We start from the raw sequence: 27260 nt of genomic DNA, 5'->3' as shown, positions 1-27260 counted from the left end.
GTACGCGTCCTGTTTCAGAGGAGCACGATGAACCACAGACTTGGGGTCGCTCTTGGGGAGTCCGGCCGTGGGGGACCCACTTTAGCTCCAGAATGCCCTAGTCAGTCGATGGCCCCACGCCCCCTCGCTTGCTCAGCCCAGACCCCTGGGGACCCTCCTGACCCGCCCTCGTTCCTCACCCTCTGCATCCAGTGCATCAGGCGCTCTAGAGATTGTTCCTTCAAACTCCCACTGTTCTCTTCACTCCATCTCTGCCTCCACCCTCCAGGGCAAACCTCCCCTCTCTCTCTCCTGGGTGACTGTCACTCTGGTGACCGTCCTGCCTACTGGACCCACGTCACCATGCTTCCTCCCATCGACCTCCTCTCAGCAGCCAGAGCAGACTCTTTAACCCATGACCTGGGCGTGGCCAGAACGAAGCCAGGTTGGACATGTGTGTGATGAAGGTCCAGCCGACCCCGGCCCTCAGCCCCCTGTCTCCTGGCTCTGGGTCACGGACGGCGAGGGTGAGCACACACCCCAGTGCAGCCTGGACAGCTCAGGGGCTGCCTGGTTTGTGCCTGACGTACTATGGATAGCTCCCCTTTGCACTCATAAAACGGCTCCAGTCATGACAAGAAATTAGATGGTCACAAAATTAATGACTTGCTTGGATTCAAACTTTCCAAATAGAAGTGCAACATTTCTCAAACATATAAGCTCATGAGAAAAAGCTCATGAGAAACACAGACAATGTGATTTCCGTCTAAATCTAAATGCAGCCTTGGACAGTTGAAGTTTCTTCACCGCTATTTTGCCAATTTAATCAGAGTGGGGACATGACATTTTTGGTTAAGACGATTCCACATCCCTTCTTGCAGGACAAATATGAGCCATCTCTGTTTTGAGAAGGTCCCAACAAGAACTGAATGATATGTGGGGTCACACAACACTGAATATGTCGGATTAAAGTCAAGGCCTTTCCAACTTCTCATGGAACCAGCAGGGACTGTTCTTGGAAATCTTTTCACAGGAGTCCAACTAATGTAAACTTCGGGGACTGAAATCATCTTGTGAATTATAGACAGGTGATTCCTAGGTTTGACTCTGACACAGGCACATTTTGTGGCGAAGTAAGACATTGAGTCTCAAGCTATAATGTAAAGACATGAAGTTGCTACGCCCAGAGCAGGGCTCCTAGAAAGACAACACAAGGAGGAAGACAGGGCAGTGGAAAACTCTTCCTTCTGGGCCCCTCCCTGCCAGGCTCTGATTCAGGTGCTCTGGGGTGGGGCCTGGACATCTGCATTTTTGCCACATTCCTCTCATGATTCTGATGCACAGCCGAGATGGGAACCGCGGCTGTGCACCATCAACTCCAGACTGTGTTGAAAGCACCTGTGCCCTCCTCTGACCCAGCACTTGGGTCCCTCACTTCGCACAGCTCATGACCCCCTGGTCTAAGACGTCATCAGTCTGTCGTCTCATGTCCCCTCTCTGTCCTTCTCCACCTGCTGTCTGCTGCTGATCTGCAGGGTGTCGGCCACAAACAGATTCGTGTCCCTCCAGCTCCCTTTGGAGGCACCAATGGGGAAGCCCAGGAGGAGGCTGGAGGGAGGGAGGAGTGTGAGCACTGACCCTCCTGGCTCCTTCCTGACGAGGTGGCCTTGCACTGGCTCTGTCTGCGGCTGGAGCCCAGCTCCTGTTAAGGGCTGACTCTGCGTGGCTCTCTTCCTCGGGGTTCCCTTACCTCTTCTCCTGGTTCCTTGAGGCCTGTGGGTGATGACAACCGGACTGTAATGACCCCATATTATTGCCTATTGGTTTTCATTGCTGCTCGAAGAAACTTCCACAGCCTTGGGGGCTTGAAAACACACATTTTACTATCTTACAATTCTGGAGGACAAAAGTCCCAAATCAGACTCACTAGGCTAAATTCACGGTGTCAGCAGGGCTGGTTCCTTCTGGAGTCTCCTTTGGACTTTCCAGCATCTGGACGCCACGTACATTCCTTGACTTGTGGGCCCTTCCTGCATCTTCGAGTCCAGCCACCCAGCACCTTCCCTCCTCTCTGATCTCTGCTTCCTGCCCCACACCTCCCTCTATGTCCCTGCTGCCTCCCTCTTTCACTTACGAGGTCCCTTGTCATTACATTTGGGCCACATGGATACCCCAGGAAACTCTCCACATCCCAAGAGCCTCACCTTAATCACACCTGCAAAGTCCACGTAAAGTAACATACTCAGAGGCTCTGGGTTTTTAAAAGGTGGACATCTTTGAGGGCCATTATTCTGTCTTCCACACCACACCTTATGCATTGCAATTCTCCTACACTCACACCTTTGTAAATAGTCTTCTTTGTATAAACTTTCCTCCAAGTGACTCATCTCCAGCATTATCTATTTCCCTGACTCTGTGCACCATATACAGCACTGTTTTCAAAACTAGATTGAGAAGATAAACTCACTTCGCATTTCAAAAACATCTTTCCAAGATGACGAATAGATTATAGTGGTCTACTGACTTAGAGGTAACTTGTGGAAATATAAAAAGTACAAACGGGTATCTTGGTGATTTCTACAAACTAAAGCTTTCTGGTAGGACAATAAAATGAAGACATCATCTATATAAAGTTTACCTACTTTTGACTAACTCTGTTAAGGTTTTTGTATAATTCAGTTTTCCTTATTGAGACACCAAACCTGTTTTTTTCGTTCAAGAATCATATTTCAGGCAACTGAGAACCTCCCAGGATATAGGGGCTTGTGCTCGGCTATGCAACCAACATGCCTTGTTGCTAATCTAATGCAGATTGCTTGTGCGAGGCAGAATAATGCCCTCCACGCTGCCCTCAAGATGGCCGTGTCCTAATCCCCGAGACCTGTGTATATGTGGTAATACATGCCAAAAGAGACTGCAGATGTAATGAAGGTTATGAACTTGACGAGATTTCCCCAGATTATCTAGGTGGACCCCATCTACTCACGTGAGCCCTTAGAAGTAGAGAACTTTCCCAGGCTGGAAGCAGAGGAGAGATGCAGCAGATGGACAGTCAGGGAGATTCCAGAACGAGAAGGAGTCGTCCTGACTTTCCCGTCTCTGAGATGCAGGCAGTGAGCGCAAGGACCAGAGAGAGGCCTCTAGAAGCTCAGGGCGGCCCCCAGCTGACAGCCACGAGGAAACTGTCTCTATAGTTTGTCTTTTCCGGAATGTCCCATTGTTGGAATCATACATGTGTAGTCTTTTCAGATTAGCTTGTCTCACTTAGGAATATGCAGTTAAAATTTCCTCCATGTCTTTTTTTAACTTTTGAGAAGATCTTATTTGGAAGCTTATAAAAAATCAATACGTCACATCATTTTTAATATATTTATTTTATTTATGTTATGACAATGATATAAAGAAAATAAACGTTTTCACTAAGCCCTATACAGTTGCCCCCAAACCCGCCTTAACTTATCCCACTGTGCTGTAACAATATCACCAACTCTACGGACGCCATGTGGTGGAAAGGGGTTGAGAAGCACTGCTCTAAACTGTCGATCAGCATTCATAACTTCAGGCCTGTTGATGGACTTCAGTGGGTGTGTCAAATGTGCAAGGGCATCTTTCTGGAGAGATGGTCCATAGTTTTCATCTGGTTCTTCCATGTCTTTTCGGAATTTAGTAGCTCCTTTCTTTTTAGCACTAAATAACACTCCATTGTGTGGGTCGAACACACTGTCAGAACGCAGCTTAGCTCAAGTTACTAGAAATTTTGACATTGGCTGCAGATCTGTAGTAAAAGCATTGAAGGTGAATGATGCATTTTAGGTATTGGGGCAAAAATTAATTTTTGCAGACAAAGCCCTTAAGGATGATACTGCCCTCAAAGATTTTAATTATGAAGAGAAAAAGTTTGCAATAGTTATAGGGACAAGTCCCACAGCGGTGATGACACCAGCCCCAGCTACAGCCCAGAGATCAAATCCTGCCACCACTGCCACAGTTGGCTCCCCCACAGCAGCAACTGTGGCTCAAGCCCCACCTCTGTCCCTGCTTTGGCTCCGCCTTCTGCACCTGCGCCCACCGCTCCAGCATCAAGGACGGCGTCTTCGGAACCTGCACCTCCTGGAGCAACTGAACAAGAGAAACCTGCACAAAAGCCAGCGGGGGCACCACTGACCACTAGCCCAATACCAACGGACGACACAGGAGGAGATTCTTCTCCGCAAAACCTTTCGGAGGATGCAACAAGAGCACTTGTGACAGGGTGATGTTATGAGAATATCGTCACGAGATCACGTCAATGAGCTGGTTTCAACAACCCGGGCAGAGCCATATCTTTTTTTCCTTTCACTTGAACAGCTAGTCAAAGAAAACTGTATTCGTAATAGACTCTTTACTTTTAGGGTGGTATTAGGTTTACAAAACAACTGAGCAGAGAGTACAGAGAGTTCCCATATCCCCCCACCTCTTTCTCCCTATTACTACCATCTTGCATTGGTGTGGTCCATTTCTTACAATGTATGAACCAATACTGATGCATTCATTACTATTACCTAAAGTCCTTAGTTTACATTAGCGTTCACTCTTTGCGTCGAACCCTTCTGTGGGACTCAATACCACATCCTGGACCTCTTTATGAGGATAGTCGTAAGCCCATTTCACTCTCTTTAGACCTGGCTTGGTATCTGGGAAAATACTGTCATTTTTTGGACCCCCATTTGATTCTTTTATGATGACCAACTACTTGCATTAGCAGAGTTGGCTCCTGCTGCACTGAAAGGAGTCTGACTTCCTCTGGGAGGGGCCACTACCCTCAAGCCCACTCTGTGTCCCATGGGGCTCTTGAGCCCTGGCACCCTTCAACACCCGCAAATACGACTCAGATGACTATTCTCTCATCTCCCTTTGGCTAAAGAGACTAGGGAACAGCCACTCATCGCAGAATCCCAGGGATGGACTAGAAGGTCTGAGCCTGGGCCTGCCAGAGACTCGAGGACAGCAATGTGGTTTCTTGAAATAAAGGGTGGCAAGAGAGCCTGAAGAGGACCCGCGCCCTCCCCACAGGCCCACTTCTGGAGATGACGTGGTGGAAGGACCCTCCCCACGGCCACCTTGGGAGGCCTGTGCTGAAGATGGCAGGGCCACACGAGGGAAGGAGCCCAGGTCACTGTGTCACCCCAAGAGAGTCACTCCCACACAGGAACACCTGGATTGAACAGGGACATGCTGGCTCCACCCAAATCCATGACATGTTAAGAACGCCAGTCCCTATTGATGACTCTTGACTTGTTAGGATTGGAATCACGGTCTCTTACTTAATACCTTTAGGGACACCCTTCAGCCCTAGGCCCTTGCTTGTCCCCAGTGACCAAACACAAGGAGAGAGGGAGCCTCAGAGGAGGAAGCTCCTGGGAGCCTTGTGGGCAGTCCCAGGCATCCCTGCAGAGAAGGAAACTTTAAAACAGGAGAAGGGGCCTCACCCAGGGATGGCCCCCACCACTCTGCCCTGACTTGCTCCCGTGCACGGAAAGGGACATCGCCGGGCCCTGCCTTGACCCCCTAGACGTGCTGTAGGGCCAGGAGGGCCTAGAGCAATAGGCTGCCATCAGCCCTTTCCACCTCCCTCAGTGCCTGGAGAAGCGAGATCACTTCCTACTTTCAGAGTTCAGTTAGGGGTCTGTTTCCTAGAACCTGGCTGGCCTCCCCTCCCCCAACCAACTGATCAGCCTGGTTGCCGGGCACCTGTTTACTCTTGAGATAGGACAACCCTCAGGGTTCTGAGCGGTCAGTTGTGGCCCACAGGACACTGGCACTCGGAGGCAGAGCTGCAGAGCCCTCCCCAGCCATGGAGGGCCTGCTGCCTGCCGTCGGATCCACTTTCCAGCTGATCCTGGAGCACCTGTGGGGTGCTCTGCTGGTGATTTCTGAAAGCCTGAGACAAGTGCCAGCTCTCCCTGCATTTCCCTGGGAGATCCTGGTACGTACTGTGGTGGCGGTGCTGGTGGTTTTGATAGTAAAGAGAGGACAGACTTTAAGAAGTGGGACGGCACTAGATGAAAGGTGTTCTGCCCACGATGAAGTCGGTGGAAAACGTGGTGAGAATACTGGACCCGTGAGCCAAGACGCTGAAGCCCTTGAGGTGCCTGGGGGGGAGGCCAGTCCTCTCCTGTTACAAACCTTGTGCTTGTCAGCAATAAATACAAACCTGAGCAGGTTCTCACGTCAGGACACTGTTGACTTTCTGGAAAAGGCACGGAAGAGCCAGCCTCTTAAAATTTCCCAAGCAACTGATGCAAAACCCATCTTAAAAGCATCAGAGAAGGATGGAGAACAACTCCAGAAGACCACAACGAATGATTTGAACGGAAACACTCATTCTCCAGCAAGTCCACTCGTGCTCTGCCAAGATGTGTCGAGATGGAAGGAGAGAGCACAGGAAAAGGAGAAGGAGAAGGAAAGGCTGGAGCAGTCGAACACACGAACGCAGCAGATCCTGAAAGATAAAGTCAGCCAAACCCTATCAGTGGTTGCAGACCTGCTGCAGACCATCCCTTCGCCTGACCTCCTTGGCGACCAAGTGGATGACAGGAATGGTGAAGTCCAGCCAAAGAGGGAAGCAGGAAAGGGCGAGCACCCCGTCCATGGCTCAGAGGTTGATCGGAAGGGCGTCAGCGATGATGCTGACCTCGGTGTGCCCCTTCAAAGTCCCGAAGAGGAACATCCGGAAAGAGCCGGACAATCGTGGGAAGACAAGCAAATGGACGAAGAGCTTCTTGGACAAATACTCTCTCTCCAAACTGAGGCAGCCTCTTTACAGCACGAAAACGCAAAGCTTGAAAGTGAGATGCAGCAGCTGAAGAAGAAACTTCAAGTTCTGCCTGATCTACAGGACGATCACATCATGCAACTTCACAGAAAACTGTTCGCGGAGGAAAGGCTCTGCTCGGAGCTGGACAAGGAACTCCTCAGCGTGTGTAGAGACCTGAACTCCACGTGTCAGCTTCGCAACCTCTACAAGAAGATGGCTGAAGACGTGGCCAACGAAGTGGCGAGATGCACTTCCTACTATCACAAGGAGAAGCTCTTCCAGAAGAAGAGAGCGGAAGAAAGCTGGGGGGCGGCCGTGCTGGCTGAGAGAAAGCTCAAGGAGCTCAGAAGAGAAAATGAGCACAACCGGCAGAGGCTGGCCGTGTACGAGGCCAGGTTCAAAGGGCCTCTCCCGGGAGGCCCTGTGGCTCCAGCTGCTCCCCCCGCAGCCCCCAGAGGCCCGGAAGTGTGGGGGATCCCCTGGGCCAGCTGGCCCCCCCAGGAAGGAGGAGGGTCCTGCCCCGAGGCCGCGGGGACCGGGGCTCCCCTGCAGGTGTGACTCAGCCTCCACAGCAGCTGGGCCTCAGGCCCCACCCGCGGCAGAGCCTCTGCACCTGTGCGCTCTTTTCAAAGAAATTTTGATTTTTGTCTTTTTAGTTTAGCTACTATGACTTAATTGATTATTCTGATTCAAGTAGATAAACCACTCGAATTTGTAAGATATTTTTTCAGATAAAGTTTCATTTAATGCAATTCTTATCAATAATTGCTTTCTATGTCCTTGGACCCTCTAGAATAAGACAGTATAAGGATTGTATTCAGATAAAATGACAGGTCACTATTACTAAAGCTATCACTGAAGTTGCACATAGAGAGGTAGAAAACAATCAAGACCATTTCTGTGTGCTCTGAGCTGCTACGAGAAATCTGTCAAGTAACTTAACATTTGCCTGGATAAATTAGATTGGTATTAAAAACCAGTGGGGGCAAAAAAGAGAAAAAAAACTTCAACACACCACCACCCATACTTCATGATATTTGTATTTACTCCTAAATTCATAGATTAATTTAGAGGATAATTTGCAGTCGTTGATTTTGTTTTGTAGCTTTTTGTTAACGTATGTTGTATTGTTTAAGATAGTGTTTGTTGTTGAAAGATTTCTCCATTTTATGCAGTCAAGATAAAAGTTTTCCCTTGGTGGCAACCACATGCACACACACACACGAAGCACAGTGCAGATATAGAACACTTTGTTATTTCAGTACTTAAGGAAAATGGAAAATTAAGAGATTCAATTTTGAAAAATTATTTTAAATAGATTAAAGAAAAAGATCATGCAAATCCACCGGTATGTACACAAAAGAATCCTAAACATGTACACAGAAAAGGAGACGTCTGATGTATCTGACAAAATGCCAACTAGAAACACTGCACCCAAATGGTGCAGACGAAGAGACGGAGGTGCAGCAGTTTCTGGAGCTGAGACGGGGAGAAGGGACGGACCAAGGATGGGGGGCTCCCAGGTGCCAGCAAGAGGGAAGCTGTTCCCAGCCCTGGGCTGGAGGGAGGAGCGGGAGGTGGTGTCCTCTGGGCCCAGGAGGGGCTGTCATGGGAACAGGGAAAACTGCCCCCACCCGCTGTCCTCCTGTCCTCCCATTCCCTGCTGGACCATGAGGCAGCCCCCCAGAGGCCTGGCTAGTGCAGGCAGGGGAGTCAGCCCTGGGCACAGAGCAGGCCGGGAAAGGGCCCAGAAGCATCTGGAGAAGGGCCAGCACACTTGATGCTGATCCACAGTGTGTGCGTTTCTTTGCCTTCATCGACATCCATTCACATAGCACATGTGGAGCTTTTGCAAGGTCTTCGGCACTGTGCCAGGTGTCTGGGAAGCCGCGATGGACAACACAGCCCGATGAGGACTGTGGACCCCAGAGCTTACATCCTGGTGAGGGGCGAGGTCAGGTCATAAAGAAAAGGAGACCAAGGATGGAAATATACGTGCTCTACAGACAGTTCCAATGGGGGGAGGGGTAAGGCGGGATGACGGGTAACACCCAGTAGGTGACATTCATGCTGAGATGAAAGGTAAGAGGAGTTAGCCTGGCAGGTCAGGGGCAGAATGTTCCAGGCAGAGAGAACAGGAGGTGGAGAGGCCTGAGAGGTGGGCTTCTGGGGCAGGGGAAATGGGACTAAGATGACGGGGAGGGGGAGGGGGGCAGTGAACAGGGCCCACTGCACAGAGGTCTCTCTAGTGCAGTGTAGTGACACCAGGGGACGGTGTAGATCTGGAGGGGAGAGGGTGGGTGGCTGGGGACACGGTGTGGTGTGTAGTCTACACGATCTCCCTACGTGGCGAGTGGAATGTGGGGTGGGGGTAGGAGGCAGGATTTTGATGAGGGGTCTCACAGGGATCTGCATGGAGCACTGGGGTGGCTGTCAGGGAGATGGAGGAAGAGGACAGATGGGGGCTGCGTTTGGGCTGTTGGGGGGTCAGAAAAGAGGAATGACGAACGACTCAGAACTTCTCTGATAACCCGTGTACTGTCTGCACTACATTAAGTCAGTCTTAGGAAAGTCTCTGCAGGGGAACCCGAACAAGGGTCAGCAGGGCGCAGGTGTAGTCCGCCCAGCGAAAAGCCTGGTTTTCTAAGGAGTGGAGCGTGGAGTAGGCTAGGCGTGTCCACTGGGACTTCCACGCGGCTCCTACCATCCCCGAAGGCCCTGGGGATCAGACGGTCTGACCTCTCAGGAGCTCCCACCACAGGGACTCCAAGGGCAGGTCCAGGAGGGGCTCCAGGGCAGCGGGAGGATTCCCCAGGGTCATGCCTTCACTCCCTGAGTTGAGCCGATAACGATGCCACTTGTGAAGACACCAAGACGAATGCTAAGTTGACTCCAGCAGAGTGCGCGGCCAGTGGAAGAGAAAGACTCACCGACCAGAAGTGCTCATGAAGGTGGTGCATGCACTCATTGCTGGCACTGTGTCCAGCTCTCTAATTGTCCCTGCAGGAGGCTGGGGGGTGAGGTGTGGTCAAGGGGGGCTCCCTGGAGGAGGTGGCCCCTGAGCTGTATACTGAAGGGTAAGTAGGAGTTATCTACAGTGCTTTACAGACTCTGAGGGGCATATGAATCACTTGGAGATCTTGTTACAAAGCAGATTCTAATTCATCACGTCTGGTGAGGGCCTGAATCCCCGCACTGCTCCCAGGCGACGTCCACGCTGGGACTGGACAGAGAATAGCAAGGGTCTTGAGATGATTACGGGCAAAAGCGTGGGAAAGATAAAGGGGCCAGGGGTCTTTCTGGCCAAGGTCCACCCAGGCACAGACACGAAGGTACAGACAGCCTGGCAGAGCTGATGTGTCACTTGTGCAGGCGACCTGCTCCCAATTATCCTCTCGAACGCTCCTGTCTACCATGGCTGGATCCCGTCCCAAGTACGCGTCCTGTTTCAGAGGAGCACGATGAACCACAGACTTGGGGTCGCTCTTGGGGAGTCCGGCCGTGGGGGACCCACTTTAGCTCCAGAATGCCCTAGTCAGTCGATGGCCCCACGCCCCCTCGCTTGCTCAGCCCAGACCCCTGGGGACCCTCCTGACCCGCCCTCGTTCCTCACCCTCTGCATCCAGTGCATCAGGCGCTCTAGAGATTGTTCCTTCAAACTCCCACTGTTCTCTTCACTCCATCTCTGCCTCCACCCTCCAGGGCAAACCTCCCCTCTCTCTCTCCTGGGTGACTGTCACTCTGGTGACCGTCCTGCCTACTGGACCCACGTCACCATGCTTCCTCCCATCGACCTCCTCTCAGCAGCCAGAGCAGACTCTTTAACCCATGACCTGGGCGTGGCCAGAACGAAGCCAGGTTGGACATGTGTGTGATGAAGGTCCAGCCGACCCCGGCCCTCAGCCCCCTGTCTCCTGGCTCTGGGTCACGGACGGCGAGGGTGAGCACACACCCCAGTGCAGCCTGGACAGCTCAGGGGCTGCCTGGTTTGTGCCTGACGTACTATGGATAGCTCCCCTTTGCACTCATAAAACGGCTCCAGTCATGACAAGAAATTAGATGGTCACAAAATTAATGACTTGCTTGGATTCAAACTTTCCAAATAGAAGTGCAACATTTCTCAAACATATAAGCTCATGAGAAAAAGCTCATGAGAAACACAGACAATGTGATTTCCGTCTAAATCTAAATGCAGCCTTGGACAGTTGAAGTTTCTTCACCGCTATTTTGCCAATTTAATCAGAGTGGGGACATGACATTTTTGGTTAAGACGATTCCACATCCCTTCTTGCAGGACAAATATGAGCCATCTCTGTTTTGAGAAGGTCCCAACAAGAACTGAATGATATGTGGGGTCACACAACACTGAATATGTCGGATTAAAGTCAAGGCCTTTCCAACTTCTCATGGAACCAGAAGGGACTGTTCTTGGAAATCTTTTCACAGGAGTCCAACTAATGTAAACTTCGGGGACTGAAATCATCTTGTGAATTATAGACAGGTGATTCCTAGGTTTGACTCTGACACAGGCACATTTTGTGGCGAAGTAAGACATTGAGTCTCAAGCTATAATGGAAAGACATGAAGTTGCTACGCCCAGAGCAGGGCTCCTAGAAAGACAACACAAGGAGGAAGACAGGGCAGTGGAAAACTCTTCCTTCTGGGCCCCTCCCTGCCAGGCTCTGATTCAGGTGCTCTGGGGTGGGGCCTGGACATCTGCATTTTTGCCACATTCCTCTCATGATTCTGATGCACAGCCGAGATGGGAACCGCGGCTGTGCACCATCAACTCCAGACTGTGTTGAAAGCACCTGTGCCCTCCTCTGACCCAGCACTTGGGTCCCTCACTTCGCACAGCTCATGACCCCCTGGTCTAAGACGTCATCAGTCTGTCGTCTCATGTCCCCTCTCTGTCCTTCTCCACCTGCTGTCTGCTGCTGATCTGCAGGGTGTCGGCCACAAACAGATTCGTGTCCCTCCAGCTCCCTTTGGAGGCACCAATGGGGAAGCCCAGGAGGAGGCTGGAGGGAGGGAGGAGTGTGAGCACTGACCCTCCTGGCTCCTTCCTGACGAGGTGGCCTTGCACTGGCTCTGTCTGCGGCTGGAGCCCAGCTCCTGTTAAGGGCTGACTCTGCGTGGCTCTCTTCCTCGGGGTTCCCTTACCTCTTCTCCTGGTTCCTTGAGGCCTGTGGGTGATGACAACCGGACTGTAATGACCCCATATTATTGCCTATTGGTTTTCATTGCTGCTCGAAGAAACTTCCACAGCCTTGGGGGCTTGAAAACACACATTTTACTATCTTACAATTCTGGAGGACAAAAGTCCCAAATCAGACTCACTAGGCTAAATTCACGGTGTCAGCAGGGCTGGTTCCTTCTGGAGTCTCCTTTGGACTTTCCAGCATCTGGACGCCACGTACATTCCTTGACTTGTGGGCCCTTCCTGCATCTTCGAGTCCAGCCACCCAGCACCTTCCCTCCTCTCTGATCTCTGCTTCCTGCCCCACACCTCCCTCTATGTCCCTGCTGCCTCCCTCTTTCACTTACGAGGTCCCTTGTCATTACATTTGGGCCACATGGATACCCCAGGAAACTCTCCACATCCCAAGAGCCTCACCTTAATCACACCTGCAAAGTCCACGTAAAGTAACATACTCAGAGGCTCTGGGTTTTTAAAAGGTGGACATCTTTGAGGGCCATTATTCTGTCTTCCACACCACACCTTATGCATTGCAATTCTCCTACACTCACACCTTTGTAAATAGTCTTCTTTGTATAAACTTTCCTCCAAGTGACTCATCTCCAGCATTATCTATTTCCCTGACTCTGTGCACCATATACAGCACTGTTTTCAAAACTAGATTGAGAAGATAAACTCACTTCGCATTTCAAAAACATCTTTTCAAGATGACGAATAGATTATAGTGGTCTACTGACTTAGAGGTAACTTGTGGAAATATAAAAAGTACAAACGGGTATCTTGGTGATTTCTACAAACTAAAGCTTTCTGGTAGGACAATAAAATGAAGACATCATCTATATAAAGTTTACCTACTTTTGACTAACTCTGTTAAGGTTTTTGTATAATTCAGTTTTCCTTATTGAGACACCAAACCTGTTTTTTTCGTTCAAGAATCATATTTCAGGCAACTGAGAACCTCCCAGGATATAGGGGCTTGTGCTCGGCTATGCAACCAACATGCCTTGTTGCTAATCTAATGCAGATTGCTTGTGCGAGGCAGAATAATGCCCTCCACGCTGCCCTCAAGATGGCCGTGTCCTAATCCCCGAGACCTGTGTATATGTGGTAATACATGCCAAAAGAGACTGCAGATGTAATGAAGGTTATGAACTTGACGAGATTTCCCCAGATTATCTAGGTGGACCCCATCTACTCACGTGAGCCCTTAGAAGTAGAGAACTTTCCCAGGCTGGAAGCAGAGGAGAGATGCAGCAGATGGACAGTCAGGGAGATTCCAGAACGAGAAGGAGTCGTCCTGACTTTCCCGTCTCTGAGATGCAGGCAGTGAGCGCAAGGACCAGAGAGAGGCCTCTAGAAGCTCAGGGCGGCCCCCAGCTGACAGCCACGAGGAAACTGTCTCTATAGTTTGTCTTTTCCGGAATGTCCCATTGTTGGAATCATACATGTGTAGTCTTTTCAGATTAGCTTGTCTCACTTAGGAATATGCAGTTAAAATTTCCTCCATGTCTTTTTTTAACTTTTGAGAAGATCTTATTTGGAAGCTTATAAAAAATCAATACGTCACATCATTTTTAATATATTTATTTTATTTATGTTATGACAATGATATAAAGAAAATAAACGTTTTCACTAAGCCCTATACAGTTGCCCCCAAACCCGCCTTAACTTATCCCACTGTGCTGTAACAATATCACCAACTCTACGGACGCCATGTGGTGGAAAGGGGTTGAGAAGCACTGCTCTAAACTGTCGATCAGCATTCATAACTTCAGGCCTGTTGATGGACTTCAGTGGGTGTGTCAAATGTGCAAGGGCATCTTTCTGGAGAGATGGTCCATAGTTTTCATCTGGTTCTTCCATGTCTTTTCGGAATTTAGTAGCTCCTTTCTTTTTAGCACTAAATAACACTCCATTGTGTGGGTCGAACACACTGTCAGAACGCAGCTTAGCTCAAGTTACTAGAAATTTTGACATTGGCTGCAGATCTGTAGTAAAAGCATTGAAGGTGAATGATGCATTTTAGGTATTGGGGCAAAAATTAATTTTTGCAGACAAAGCCCTTAAGGATGATACTGCCCTCAAAGATTTTAATTATGAAGAGAAAAAGTTTGCAATAGTTATAGGGACAAGTCCCACAGCGGTGATGACACCAGCCTGTCTTGACATGAGTACAGCCATGTTTGGCCGCTCCATTGACCTACAGCCACCAGCACAAAAAGAAATATGAAAGCTGCTTTCTGCGTGGTGGGAACTGGCCCTTTTCTCACGGAGGGAGTTGCAAGTTGTAACATTTCAAGGCTCTTGGAGCGTCGTAGCACGGGATGGACTGGCCATCTGTGCCGGGCTGGGACGATAACCAAAGAGAACAATGCACGTACACAACTACTGGGCTGGGACGTTAGCCAGGGGGCTCAGTGCACGTACGCCACTGATAACCATTTTGTGCATGGGAACACTAAATGCTTGCTCTGCAAACTCTGTAATTGCTTACTCTGAAAATTACTGATGATATAAAAACTGCTGGAAACTGAGACCCAGTGAGAGTTCCACCTGTGGAAGGGACACCTTGCCCAAGACGTGTGATCCTTGCCCAGCCGCGTCGATTGACAGGGCTCTCCCGGCAGTGGGGCGTGGATGTTGTGAGTAACTGATTTGATGTGAAGCAATTGATTTGATATGAAGTAATTGATTTGATGTGTTCTCTTTTCGGTCAACCTGGTGTTTCTCTTTCCGGTTGATTTGTGTCATTTTCTCTTCAGCCGATGTGGGTGTTTTCCCTTTCCAGTCGGGCTGATGTTTTTTCCCTTCTAATGCTTGACCTATCTAGATCTGTTTGCAGACTATCACCTTTACTACCCTCTATATAATAAAATATACCTTCAGTCCATTTGTTTGGAGTGGAAAGTGTCTTTTACGTCTCCGATCGAATCCCCGAACCTCTCATAACATAATTGGCGCTGTGAGCAGGATTCAATTAAGGAGATGCCTTTCCTATTCAAACGAAAGGTAACTGAAGCCAAGGTGGAAGAAATTCCAGGATGGGAGGACCCTCCCTCTTGCACTCTGGCTGGGGAGTGGACTCACAGGTCAGGATTATATGAAACTTGGGATGTTCGTCTGCGAAATATGAACCATTGGATGTGACCAAAGCTTTGCAGACAGTAGGAAAAAAGAGATAATGTTTCTTTTCTGGCACGGCGAGGTTAATGTTTATTGACTGCTTATCGTCGGGCTATGGAAGATAGGGATAAAATACAAGGGAGAATATACTCTTGAAAAAAGAAGTTTCAAATTTACAGTCCCGGCTGATGTCACCCAAAATAGAAACTCTTTCCTTGCCGTGAGCCTGGCATTCTAGTTTTATTTGGCCCCTCTTAAGTGACAAATGGAGAGCCTGAATATGTATCCAATAATAATTTGGCGAGCCAGCCGGGAGGCTCTTTGTCCGTGGCTCGGTGGGCCCAAACCGGATGGGACGTCCTGGGAAACAGTCCAGCAGCTGCCTAGGTGATTTGCCCTAGGGACTGCTCCCAATGCTTTCCATCTGACCCGGCACCGCTGACCCTGGGCACATTTTTCTTATGACAGGGAAACAGGCTCTAAAATTATTTGTTTGTTTGCCTGTTTGTTTGTTTTTGCTTACATCAACAACTCCCTTCCCCTCCATCTGGAGTCCTGTCTCTTTAAGAGGCAGGGCTATCCCTACTGGAGTGGGAATAATTATAGGACTTTTACCCGGAATCTATTAGATGCATCTATCTGTTCTGTTTGGGATCCCATTTAACTGTCTATTCTGTATGTTTGTAATTTTGAAGGGGGGAAGTTCCATCTGTCCCCAAGGAGAGCCCTCTGGGCCACCTCTTGGCTAAATGGGCTATATTCAGCTAGGAGCCCATATCCAAGAAGATAAGTTTTTTATTGTAACACCACATTGCCACAATATTCCATAGACTCCAGAGAGGAAAAGTGGCCAAAATGGGGCAATTTCAATTTAAACTTTTGAAGTAATTTAAAATTGAAATGGCTATTCTGGAGAATCTGATGAGTTCACCTTAAGGGTCGCCCTTAAAAGAGAGGATTCAAAACCTCTCACGATGAAATGCAATCTTTAATTAATACACAGAGACTTCTAAAAGACAAAGTTATTTCAAAAACAGCTTCCAAAATCTTTTTGGTAACTTGAAGCTTTAAAGTTTTGCTAAATTAAGTTGATAAAAATTTATTGAGTCTCTGGTCATTCCCACATAAGATAAAACATTAAAAATTGGTTACTAAGCATAAATTTGTCTGCCTATGATCTCTTATCTCAAAAAAAAAAAAACTGAAAGATGCTTACGTTTAATGATAAACATGTTATGTGCATGTTGAGGAATTTTCTATGAGAAAGTACACATTTCTGGAAAGTCTGTATACAAAAAAAGCAAAAGGTATGTTGTCCATAAAGAAGGTATAAAGAATAGAGATATTTATGTTTGTTTTGTTAAGAAAAATAAATTTGTCCTAAAGTACTAAGAAAAGAAAAAAGGCGTAAGACAAATTCTAAATGTAAAAAATAAGTGACAGAAGGTTTATAAAAGTAAAGCCCTGAGGAGTTTTACACATGATCAAGTTGGCTAAAGTAAGCTGATAAAAAATTAAAATTTGGCTTTGTCTCTTATAAAGGTAATTTTCTTAAACTTTTGGTCTACTCTTTATATAGAGATTAAAAGGTGTTCTTTTGAGTAAGTCTATGTAAAAGACAAAACACCTATGTTTTGTTAAAATAATTTCCTACGTTCAAAAGGACTGAAGTCTCTCCCTTAAGGTTTTTGTTTTTGTTTTTTGACTGTTTTAACTCTCTGTTTGCCTTTAACTGTTTCTGTTGTCAACTTGATTAAATAAATAACTAGGCATTGTTTCCTATTTGACCAAGTGTTTTAAAATCTTTGATATTTTTGATAAATTTCTGCCAAAATTAAAGTTTTTTTAACTTAAAAAGAAATTACAAAAAGACATATGATTATGATGCTAAAATACAATACTGTATTTCATGTTGATGCTCACAGTTCTTTAATTTCTACAGAACAAAAGTATAACTCTTATGCTGATCAGCTGGTGCAAAATCATGCAACGCACAACCCAGGCTTAGCACAATGAATCCACGAAAAGAGTGAACACTTGGGAGAATAAACTTCATACAGGTGGGCAAAACAAAGGGGAATCCTTGTCACCCATGATGATATTGCCACTTCAGTAAAACAATGTCAGTTATGCCAACAGTTAAATAAACGGGGAGTTCCACACCCCTACCAAGGTCATATCCAAAAGGGATTATTTCCCACTCATACCTGGCAAATAGATTTTATTGGACCATTGCCAAATTCTTGTGGATATACTTATGCCTGCACTGCTGTTGATACATATTCTGGTTATTTATTGGCTATGCCAGCTAAAGTGGCCACCCAACAGAGTGCCATAAAATTATTAGATATAATTAAGTTATATTATGGAACACCAAGGCAAATTCAGAGTGACAACGGTTCCCACTTTACAGGTAAGTTGATTCAAACCTATACCAAGGAAAATTATATAAAATGGCCTCATAGAACAAATGAATGGATTGCTTAAACAACAATTGAGGAAACTTGGTCATGGCTCATTAAAGGGGTGACACAACCATCTAAGTACTGCTCTAAATGTGTTAAATAACAGGCCACTAGGCCCTAATGAGACTCCTCTGTCAAGGTTGTTACCAACAAAGATTACAAAAGTGGCAGCCGCCACCCATGAGCTTATGACCTTAACCTATTGGCCCCTGACTCAATCTGCTAAACCGCCTTTTCGTGCCACGGCCGAAGCGGCTGGATTGGATTTATCTACTGTTCATTCTATTCAATTGCCCCCTAAGAAGCAGTCTATAGTCCCTACTGGGATAGGGGTACAATTTCCCAAAAATACCTTTGGTTTGTTAAAAGGACGCTCTAGACTGACAGCAAAAAGTATTGATGTACTGGGAGGAATTATTGATCCAGATTACCAGGGAGAAATAAAATTTATATTATATAATGGTAGTGACACAGTACTAACTGTAGAGTCTGGGGAACGAATGGGACAATTATTGGTGCTTCCCCTCTTGACTCCAAATGTGTCACAAGGACAACCTCCAAGTGAATTAACTAAAAGAGGAATACAAGGATTTAAATCTACAGATGGATGGAAACCTGGAGCAAAAGTGTGGATGACACATCCACCCAATGCAGCTCCCCATGCCGCAGAAGTAATGGCCCAAGGGCCCACTGCAACACTCATAGTTATGCATCCAGGAAATGAACAATTATATCATGTTCCTAAAAATTCTGTTTCTTTGCGTGAATAGATATTCCTGCTGTGTTTACTATGCTGTGCTGCACTTCCATGTCTGCTGCAGACCTACATGCCAACTAATGTCTCCGTAGGACAACCTTTGACCCTGCACTGCTGGACCAACTGCTCTACACCAGTGGGACCTATAACCTGGACTATGAATGGCCGAGAAATTTGGTCTCAGAAACATCAAGCAATCTCTCGGTACAAGCCTATATCTGCACACAGAACTAGTTATAATTTCTCCATTGCTCTGTCTTCTGTTACCCTCCGTGATGGGGGCTGATCTGACCTTCTACAAGCTAGTTTGTTAGGCCTAAGTTACCTTATCTAATGTTATCTTTGATGCTGTACATAATTTGCAAGATCAAGTTAATAACATTTCATATTCTAAGGGGTTATTTGATTGGTTACCTTGGGGTTTGGGTCCTTTATTGTGAGATAGTTTTATAATTATTGTAGTCATTGGATTTTGGATTCTTGGATGTGCCTTATGTACTTGTGTACGAAGTTCATTGTCTGTGCATATGGTGTCTTATGGTTAATGGAGACGGCCACGGCCGAATATGTCTTGACATGAGTACAACCATGTTTGGCCGCTCCATTGACCTACAGCCACCAGCACAAAAAGAAATATGAAAGCTGCTTTCTGCGTGGTGGGAACTGGCCCTTTTCTCACGGAGGGAGTTGCAAGTTGTAACATTTCAAGGCTCTTGGAGCGTCGTAGCACGGGATGGACTGGCCATCTGTGCCGGGCTGGGACGATAACCAAAGAGAACAATGCACGTACACAACTACTGGGCTGGGACATTAACCAGGGGGCTCAATGCACGTACACCACTGATAACCATTTTGTGCATGGGAACACTAAATGCTTGCTCTGCAACTCTGTAATTGCTTACTCTGAAAATTACTGATGATATAAAAACTGCTGAAAACTGAGACCCAATGAGAGTTCCACCTGTGGAAGGGACACCTTGCCCAGGACGTGTGATCCTTGCCCACCCGCGTCGATTGACAGGGCTCTCCCGGCAGTGGGGCGTGGATGTTGTGAGTAACTGATTTGATGTGAAGCAATTGATTTGATATGAAGTAATTGATTTGATGTGTTCTCTTTTCGGTCAACCTGGTGTTTCTCTTTCCGGTTGATTTGTGTCATTTTCTCTTCAGCCGATGTGGGTGTTTTCCCTTTCCAGTCGGGCTGATGTTTTTTCCCTTCTAATGCTTGACCTATCTAGATCTGTTTGCAGACTATCACCTTTACTACCCTCTATATAATAAAATATACCTTCAGTCCATTTGTTTGGAGTGGAAAGTGTCTTTTACGTCTCCGATCGAATCCCCGAACCTCTCATAACACAGCCCCAGCTACAGCCCAGAGATCAAATCCTGCCACCACTGCCACAGTTGGCTCCCCCACAGCAGCAACTGTGGCTCAAGCCCCACCTCTGTCCCTGCTTTGGCTCCGCCTTCTGCACCTGCGCCCACCGCTCCAGCATCAAGGACGGCGTCTTCGGAACCTGCACCTCCTGGAGCAACTGAACAAGAGAAACCTGCACAAAAGCCAGCGGGGGCACCACTGACCACTAGCCCAATACCAACGGACGACACAGGAGGAGATTCTTCTCCGCAAAACCTTTCGGAGGATGCAACAAGAGCACTTGTGACAGGGTGATGTTATGAGAATATCGTCACGAGATCACGTCAATGAGCTGGTTTCAACAACCCGGGCAGAGCCATATCTTTTTTTCCTTTCACTTGAACAGCTAGTCAAAGAAAACTGTATTCGTAATAGACTCTTTACTTTTAGGGTGGTATTAGGTTTACAAAACAACTGAGCAGAGAGTACAGAGAGTTCCCATATCCCCCCACCTCTTTCTCCCTATTACTACCATCTTGCATTGGTGTGGTCCATTTCTTACAATGTATGAACCAATACTGATGCATTCATTACTATTACCTAAAGTCCTTAGTTTACATTAGCGTTCACTCTTTGCGTCGAACCCTTCTGTGGGACTCAATACCACATCCTGGACCTCTTTATGAGGATAGTCGTAAGCCCATTTCACTCTCTTTAGACCTGGCTTGGTATCTGGGAAAATACTGTCATTTTTTGGACCCCCATTTGATTCTTTTATGATGACCAACTACTTGCATTAGCAGAGTTGGCTCCTGCTGCACTGAAAGGAGTCTGACTTCCTCTGGGAGGGGCCACTACCCTCAAGCCCACTCTGTGTCCCATGGGGCTCTTGAGCCCTGGCACCCTTCAACACCCGCAAATACGACTCAGATGACTATTCTCTCATCTCCCTTTGGCTAAAGAGACTAGGGAACAGCCACTCATCGCAGAATCCCAGGGATGGACTAGAAGGTCTGAGCCTGGGCCTGCCAGAGACTCGAGGACAGCAATGTGGTTTCTTGAAATAAAGGGTGGCAAGAGAGCCTGAAGAGGACCCGCGCCCTCCCCACAGGCCCACTTCTGGAGATGACGTGGTGGAAGGACCCTCCCCACGGCCACCTTGGGAGGCCTGTGCTGAAGATGGCAGGGCCACACGAGGGAAGGAGCCCAGGTCACTGTGTCACCCCAAGAGAGTCACTCCCACACAGGAACACCTGGATTGAACAGGGACATGCTGGCTCCACCCAAATCCATGACATGTTAAGAACGCCAGTCCCTATTGATGACTCTTGACTTGTTAGGATTGGAATCACGGTCTCTTACTTAATACCTTTAGGGACACCCTTCAGCCCTAGGCCCTTGCTTGTCCCCAGTGACCAAACACAAGGAGAGAGGGAGCCTCAGAGGAGGAAGCTCCTGGGAGCCTTGTGGGCAGTCCCAGGCATCCCTGCAGAGAAGGAAACTTTAAAACAGGAGAAGGGGCCTCACCCAGGGATGGCCCCCACCACTCTGCCCTGACTTGCTCCCGTGCACAGAAAGGGACATCGCCGGGCCCTGCCTTGACCCCCTAGACGTGCTGTAGGGCCAGGTGGGCCTAGAGCAATAGGCTGCCATCAGCCCTTTCCACCTCCCTCAGTGCCTGGAGAAGCGAGATCACTTCCTACTTTCAGAGTTCAGTTAGGGGTCTGTTTCCTAGAACCTGGCTGGCCTCCCCTCCCCCAACCAACTGATCAGCCTGGTTGCCGGGCACCTGTTTACTCTTGAGATAGGACAACCCTCAGGGTTCTGAGCGGTCAGTTGTGGCCCACAGGACACTGGCACTCGGAGGCAGAGCTGCAGAGCCCTCCCCAGCCATGGAGGGCCTGCTGCCTGCCGTCGGATCCACTTTCCAGCTGATCCTGGAGCACCTGTGGGGTGCTCTGCTGGTGATTTCTGAAAGCCTGAGACAAGTGCCAGCTCTCCCTGCATTTCCCTGGGAGATCCTGGTACGTACTGTGGTGGCGGTGCTGGTGGTTTTGATAGTAAAGAGAGGACAGACTTTAAGAAGTGGGACGGCACTAGATGAAAGGTGTTCTGCCCACGATGAAGTCGGTGGAAAACGTGGTGAGAATACTGGACCCGTGAGCCAAGACGCTGAAGCCCTTGAGGTGCCTGGGGGGGAGGCCAGTCCTCTCCTGTTACAAACCTTGTGCTTGTCAGCAATAAATACAAACCTGAGCAGGTTCTCACGTCAGGACACTGTTGACTTTCTGGAAAAGGCACGGAAGAGCCAGCCTCTTAAAATTTCCCAAGCAACTGATGCAAAACCCATCTTAAAAGCATCAGAGAAGGATGGAGAACAACTCCAGAAGACCACAACGAATGATTTGAACGGAAACACTCATTCTCCAGCAAGTCCACTCGTGCTCTGCCAAGATGTGTCGAGATGGAAGGAGAGAGCACAGGAAAAGGAGAAGGAGAAGGAAAGGCTGGAGCAGTCGAACACACGAACGCAGCAGATCCTGAAAGATAAAGTCAGCCAAACCCTATCAGTGGTTGCAGACCTGCTGCAGACCATCCCTTCGCCTGACCTCCTTGGCGACCAAGTGGATGACAGGAATGGTGAAGTCCAGCCAAAGAGGGAAGCAGGAAAGGGCGAGCACCCCGTCCATGGCTCAGAGGTTGATCGGAAGGGCGTCAGCGATGATGCTGACCTCGGTGTGCCCCTTCAAAGTCCCGAAGAGGAACATCCGGAAAGAGCCGGACAATCGTGGGAAGACAAGCAAATGGACGAAGAGCTTCTTGGACAAATACTCTCTCTCCAAACTGAGGCAGCCTCTTTACAGCACGAAAACGCAAAGCTTGAAAGTGAGATGCAGCAGCTGAAGAAGAAACTTCAAGTTCTGCCTGATCTACAGGACGATCACATCATGCAACTTCACAGAAAACTGTTCGCGGAGGAAAGGCTCTGCTCGGAGCTGGACAAGGAACTCCTCAGCGTGTGTAGAGACCTGAACTCCACGTGTCAGCTTCGCAACCTCTACAAGAAGATGGCTGAAGACGTGGCCAACGAAGTGGCGAGATGCACTTCCTACTATCACAAGGAGAAGCTCTTCCAGAAGAAGAGAGCGGAAGAAAGCTGGGGGGCGGCCGTGCTGGCTGAGAGAAAGCTCAAGGAGCTCAGAAGAGAAAATGAGCACAACCGGCAGAGGCTGGCCGTGTACGAGGCCAGGTTCAAAGGGCCTCTCCCGGGAGGCCCTGTGGCTCCAGCTGCTCCCCCCGCAGCCCCCAGAGGCCCGGAAGTGTGGGGGATCCCCTGGGCCAGCTGGCCCCCCCAGGAAGGAGGAGGGTCCTGCCCCGAGGCCGCGGGGACCGGGGCTCCCCTGCAGGTGTGACTCAGCCTCCACAGCAGCTGGGCCTCAGGCCCCACCCGCGGCAGAGCCTCTGCACCTGTGCGCTCTTTTCAAAGAAATTTTGATTTTTGTCTTTTTAGTTTAGCTACTATGACTTAATTGATTATTCTGATTCAAGTAGATAAACCACTCGAATTTGTAAGATATTTTTTCAGATAAAGTTTCATTTAATGCAATTCTTATCAATAATTGCTTTCTATGTCCTTGGACCCTCTAGAATAAGACAGTATAAGGATTGTATTCAGATAAAATGACAGGTCACTATTACTAAAGCTATCACTGAAGTTGCACATAGAGAGGTAGAAAACAATCAAGACCATTTCTGTGTGCTCTGAGCTGCTACGAGAAATCTGTCAAGTAACTTAACATTTGCCTGGATAAATTAGATTGGTATTAAAAACCAGTGGGGGCAAAAAAGAGAAAAAAAACTTCAACACACCACCACCCATACTTCATGATATTTGTATTTACTCCTAAATTCATAGATTAATTTAGAGGATAATTTGCAGTCGTTGATTTTGTTTTGTAGCTTTTTGTTAACGTATGTTGTATTGTTTAAGATAGTGTTTGTTGTTGAAAGATTTCTCCATTTTATGCCGTCAAGATAAAAGTTTTCCCTTGGTGGCAACCACATGCACACACACACACGAAGCACAGTGCAGATATAGAACACTTTGTTATTTCAGTACTTAAGGAAAATGGAAAATTAAGAGATTCAATTTTGAAAAATTATTTTAAATAGATTAAAGAAAAAGATCATGCAAATCCACCGGTATGTACACAAAAGAATCCTAAATATGTACACAGAAAAGGAGACGTCTGATGTATCTGACAAAATGCCAACTAGAAACACTGCACCCAAATGGTGCAGACGAAGAGACGGAGGTGCAGCAGTTTCTGGAGCTGAGACGGGGAGAAGGGACGGACCAAGGATGGGGGGCTCCCAGGTGCCAGCAAGAGGGAAGCTGTTCCCAGCCCTGGGCTGGAGGGAGGAGCGGGAGGTGGTGTCCTCTGGGCCCAGGAGGGGCTGTCATGGGAACAGGGAAAACTGCCCCCACCCGCTGTCCTCCTGTCCTCCCATTCCCTGCTGGACCATGAGGCAGCCCCCCAGAGGCCTGGCTAGTGCAGGCAGGGGAGTCAGCCCTGGGCACAGAGCAGGCCGGGAAAGGGCCCAGAAGCATCTGGAGAAGGGCCAGCACACTTGATGCTGATCCACAGTGTGTGCGTTTCTTTGCCTTCATCGACATCCATTCACATAGCACATGTGGAGCTTTTGCAAGGTCTTCGGCACTGTGCCAGGTGTCTGGGAAGCCGCGATGGACAACACAGCCCGATGAGGACTGTGGACCCCAGAGCTTACATCCTGGTGAGGGGCGAGGTCAGGTCATAAAGAAAAGGAGACCAAGGATGGAAATATACGTGCTCTACAGACAGTTCCAATGGGGGGAGGGGTAAGGCGGGATGACGGGTAACACCCAGTAGGTGACATTCATGCTGAGATGAAAGGTAAGAGGAGTTAGCCTGGCAGGTCAGGGGCAGAATGTTCCAGGCAGAGAGAACAGGAGGTGGAGAGGCCTGAGAGGTGGGCTTCTGGGGCAGGGGAAATGGGACTAAGATGACGGGGAGGGGGAGGGGGGCAGTGAACAGGGCCCACTGCACAGAGGTCTCTCTAGTGCAGTGTAGTGACACCAGGGGACGGTGTAGATCTGGAGGGGAGAGGGTGGGTGGCTGGGGACACGGTGTGGTGTGTAGTCTACACGATCTCCCTACGTGGCGAGTGGAATGTGGGGTGGGGGTAGGAGGCAGGATTTTGATGAGGGGTCTCACAGGGATCTGCATGGAGCACTGGGGTGGCTGTCAGGGAGATGGAGGAAGAGGACAGATGGGGGCTGCGTTTGGGCTGTTGGGGGGTCAGAAAAGAGGAATGACGAACGACTCAGAACTTCTCTGATAACCCGTGTACTGTCTGCACTACATTAAGTCAGTCTTAGGAAAGTCTCTGCAGGGGAACCCGAACAAGGGTCAGCAGGGCGCAGGTGTAGTCCGCCCAGCGAAAAGCCTGGTTTTCTAAGGAGTGGAGCGTGGAGTAGGCTAGGCGTGTCCACTGGGACTTCCACGCGGCTCCTACCATCCCCGAAGGCCCTGGGGATCAGACGGTCTGACCTCTCAGGAGCTCCCACCACAGGGACTCCAAGGGCAGGTCCAGGAGGGGCTCCAGGGCAGCGGGAGGATTCCCCAGGGTCATGCCTTCACTCCCTGAGTTGAGCCGATAACGATGCCACTTGTGAAGACACCAAGACGAATGCTAAGTTGACTCCAGCAGAGTGCGCGGCCAGTGGAAGAGAAAGACTCACCGACTAGAAGTGCTCATGAAGGTGGTGCATGCACTCATTGCTGGCACTGTGTCCAGCTCTCTAATTGTCCCTGCAGGAGGCTGGGGGGTGAGGTGTGGTCAAGGGGGGCTCCCTGGAGGAGGTGGCCCCTGAGCTGTATACTGAAGGGTAAGTAGGAGTTATCTACAGTGCTTTACAGACTCTGAGGGGCATGTGAATCACTTGGAGATCTTGTTACAAAGCAGATTCTAATTCATCACGTCTGGTGAGGGCCTGAATCCCCGCACTGCTCCCAGGCGACGTCCACGCTGGGACTGGACAGAGAATAGCAAGGGTCTTGAGATGATTACGGGCAAAAGCGTGGGAAAGATAAAGGGGCCAGGGGTCTTTCTGGCCAAGGTCCACCCAGGCACAGACACGAAGGTACAGACAGCCTGGCAGAGCTGATGTGTCACTTGTGCAGGCGACCTGCTCCCAATTATCCTCTCGAACGCTCCTGTCTACCATGGCTGGATCCCGTCCCAAGTACGCGTCCTGTTTCAGAGGAGCACGATGAACCACAGACTTGGGGTCGCTCTTGGGGAGTCCGGCCGTGGGGGACCCACTTTAGCTCCAGAATGCCCTAGTCAGTCGATGGCCCCACGCCCCCTCGCTTGCTCAGCCCAGACCCCTGGGGACCCTCCTGACCCGCCCTCGTTCCTCACCCTCTGCATCCAGTGCATCAGGCGCTCTAGAGACTGTTCCTTCAAACTCCCACTGTTCTCTTCACTCCATCTCTGCCTCCACCCTCCAGGGCAAACCTCCCCTCTCTCTCTCCTGGGTGACTGTCACTCTGGTGACCGTCCTGCCTACTGGACCCACGTCACCATGCTTCCTCCCATCGACCTCCTCTCAGCAGCCAGAGCAGACTCTTTAACCCATGACCTGGGCGTGGCCAGAACGAAGCCAGGTTGGACATGTGTGTGATGAAGGTCCAGCCGACCCCGGCCCTCAGCCCCCTGTCTCCTGGCTCTGGGTCACGGACGGCGAGGGTGAGCACACACCCCAGTGCAGCCTGGACAGCTCAGGGGCTGCCTGGTTTGTGCCTGACGTACTATGGATAGCTCCCCTTTGCACTCATAAAACGGCTCCAGTCATGACAAGAAATTAGATGGTCACAAAATTAATGACTTGCTTGGATTCAAACTTTCCAAATAGAAGTGCAACATTTCTCAAACATATAAGCTCATGAGAAAAAGCTCATGAGAAACACAGACAATGTGATTTCCATCTAAATCTAAATGCAGCCTTGGACAGTTGAAGTTTCTTCACCGCTATTTTGCCAATTTAATCAGAGTGGGGACATGACATTTTTGGTTAAGACGATTCCACATCCCTTCTTGCAGGACAAATATGAGCCATCTCTGTTTTGAGAAGGTCCCAACAAGAACTGAATGATATGTGGGGTCACACAACACTGAATATGTCGGATTAAAGTCAAGGCCTTTCCAACTTCTCATGGAACCAGAAGGGACTGTTCTTGGAAATCTTTTCACAGGAGTCCAACTAATGTAAACTTCGGGGACTGAAATCATCTTGTGAATTATAGACAGGTGATTCCTAGGTTTGACTCTGACACAGGCACATTTTGTGGCGAAGTAAGACATTGAGTCTCAAGCTATAATGGAAAGACATGAAGTTGCTACGCCCAGAGCAGGGCTCCTAGAAAGACAACACAAGGAGGAAGACAGGGCAGTGGAAAACTCTTCCTTCTGGGCCCCTCCCTGCCAGGCTCTGATTCAGGTGCTCTGGGGTGGGGCCTGGACATCTGCATTTT

Source organism: Diceros bicornis, chromosome 27, assembly GCF_020826845.1.
Source record: "Diceros bicornis minor isolate mBicDic1 chromosome 27, mDicBic1.mat.cur, whole genome shotgun sequence".
Lineage (NCBI taxonomy): Eukaryota > Metazoa > Chordata > Mammalia > Perissodactyla > Rhinocerotidae > Diceros > Diceros bicornis.
The sequence above is the reverse complement of the archived record's forward strand: the minus strand, read 5'-3'. Positions refer to the sequence as shown.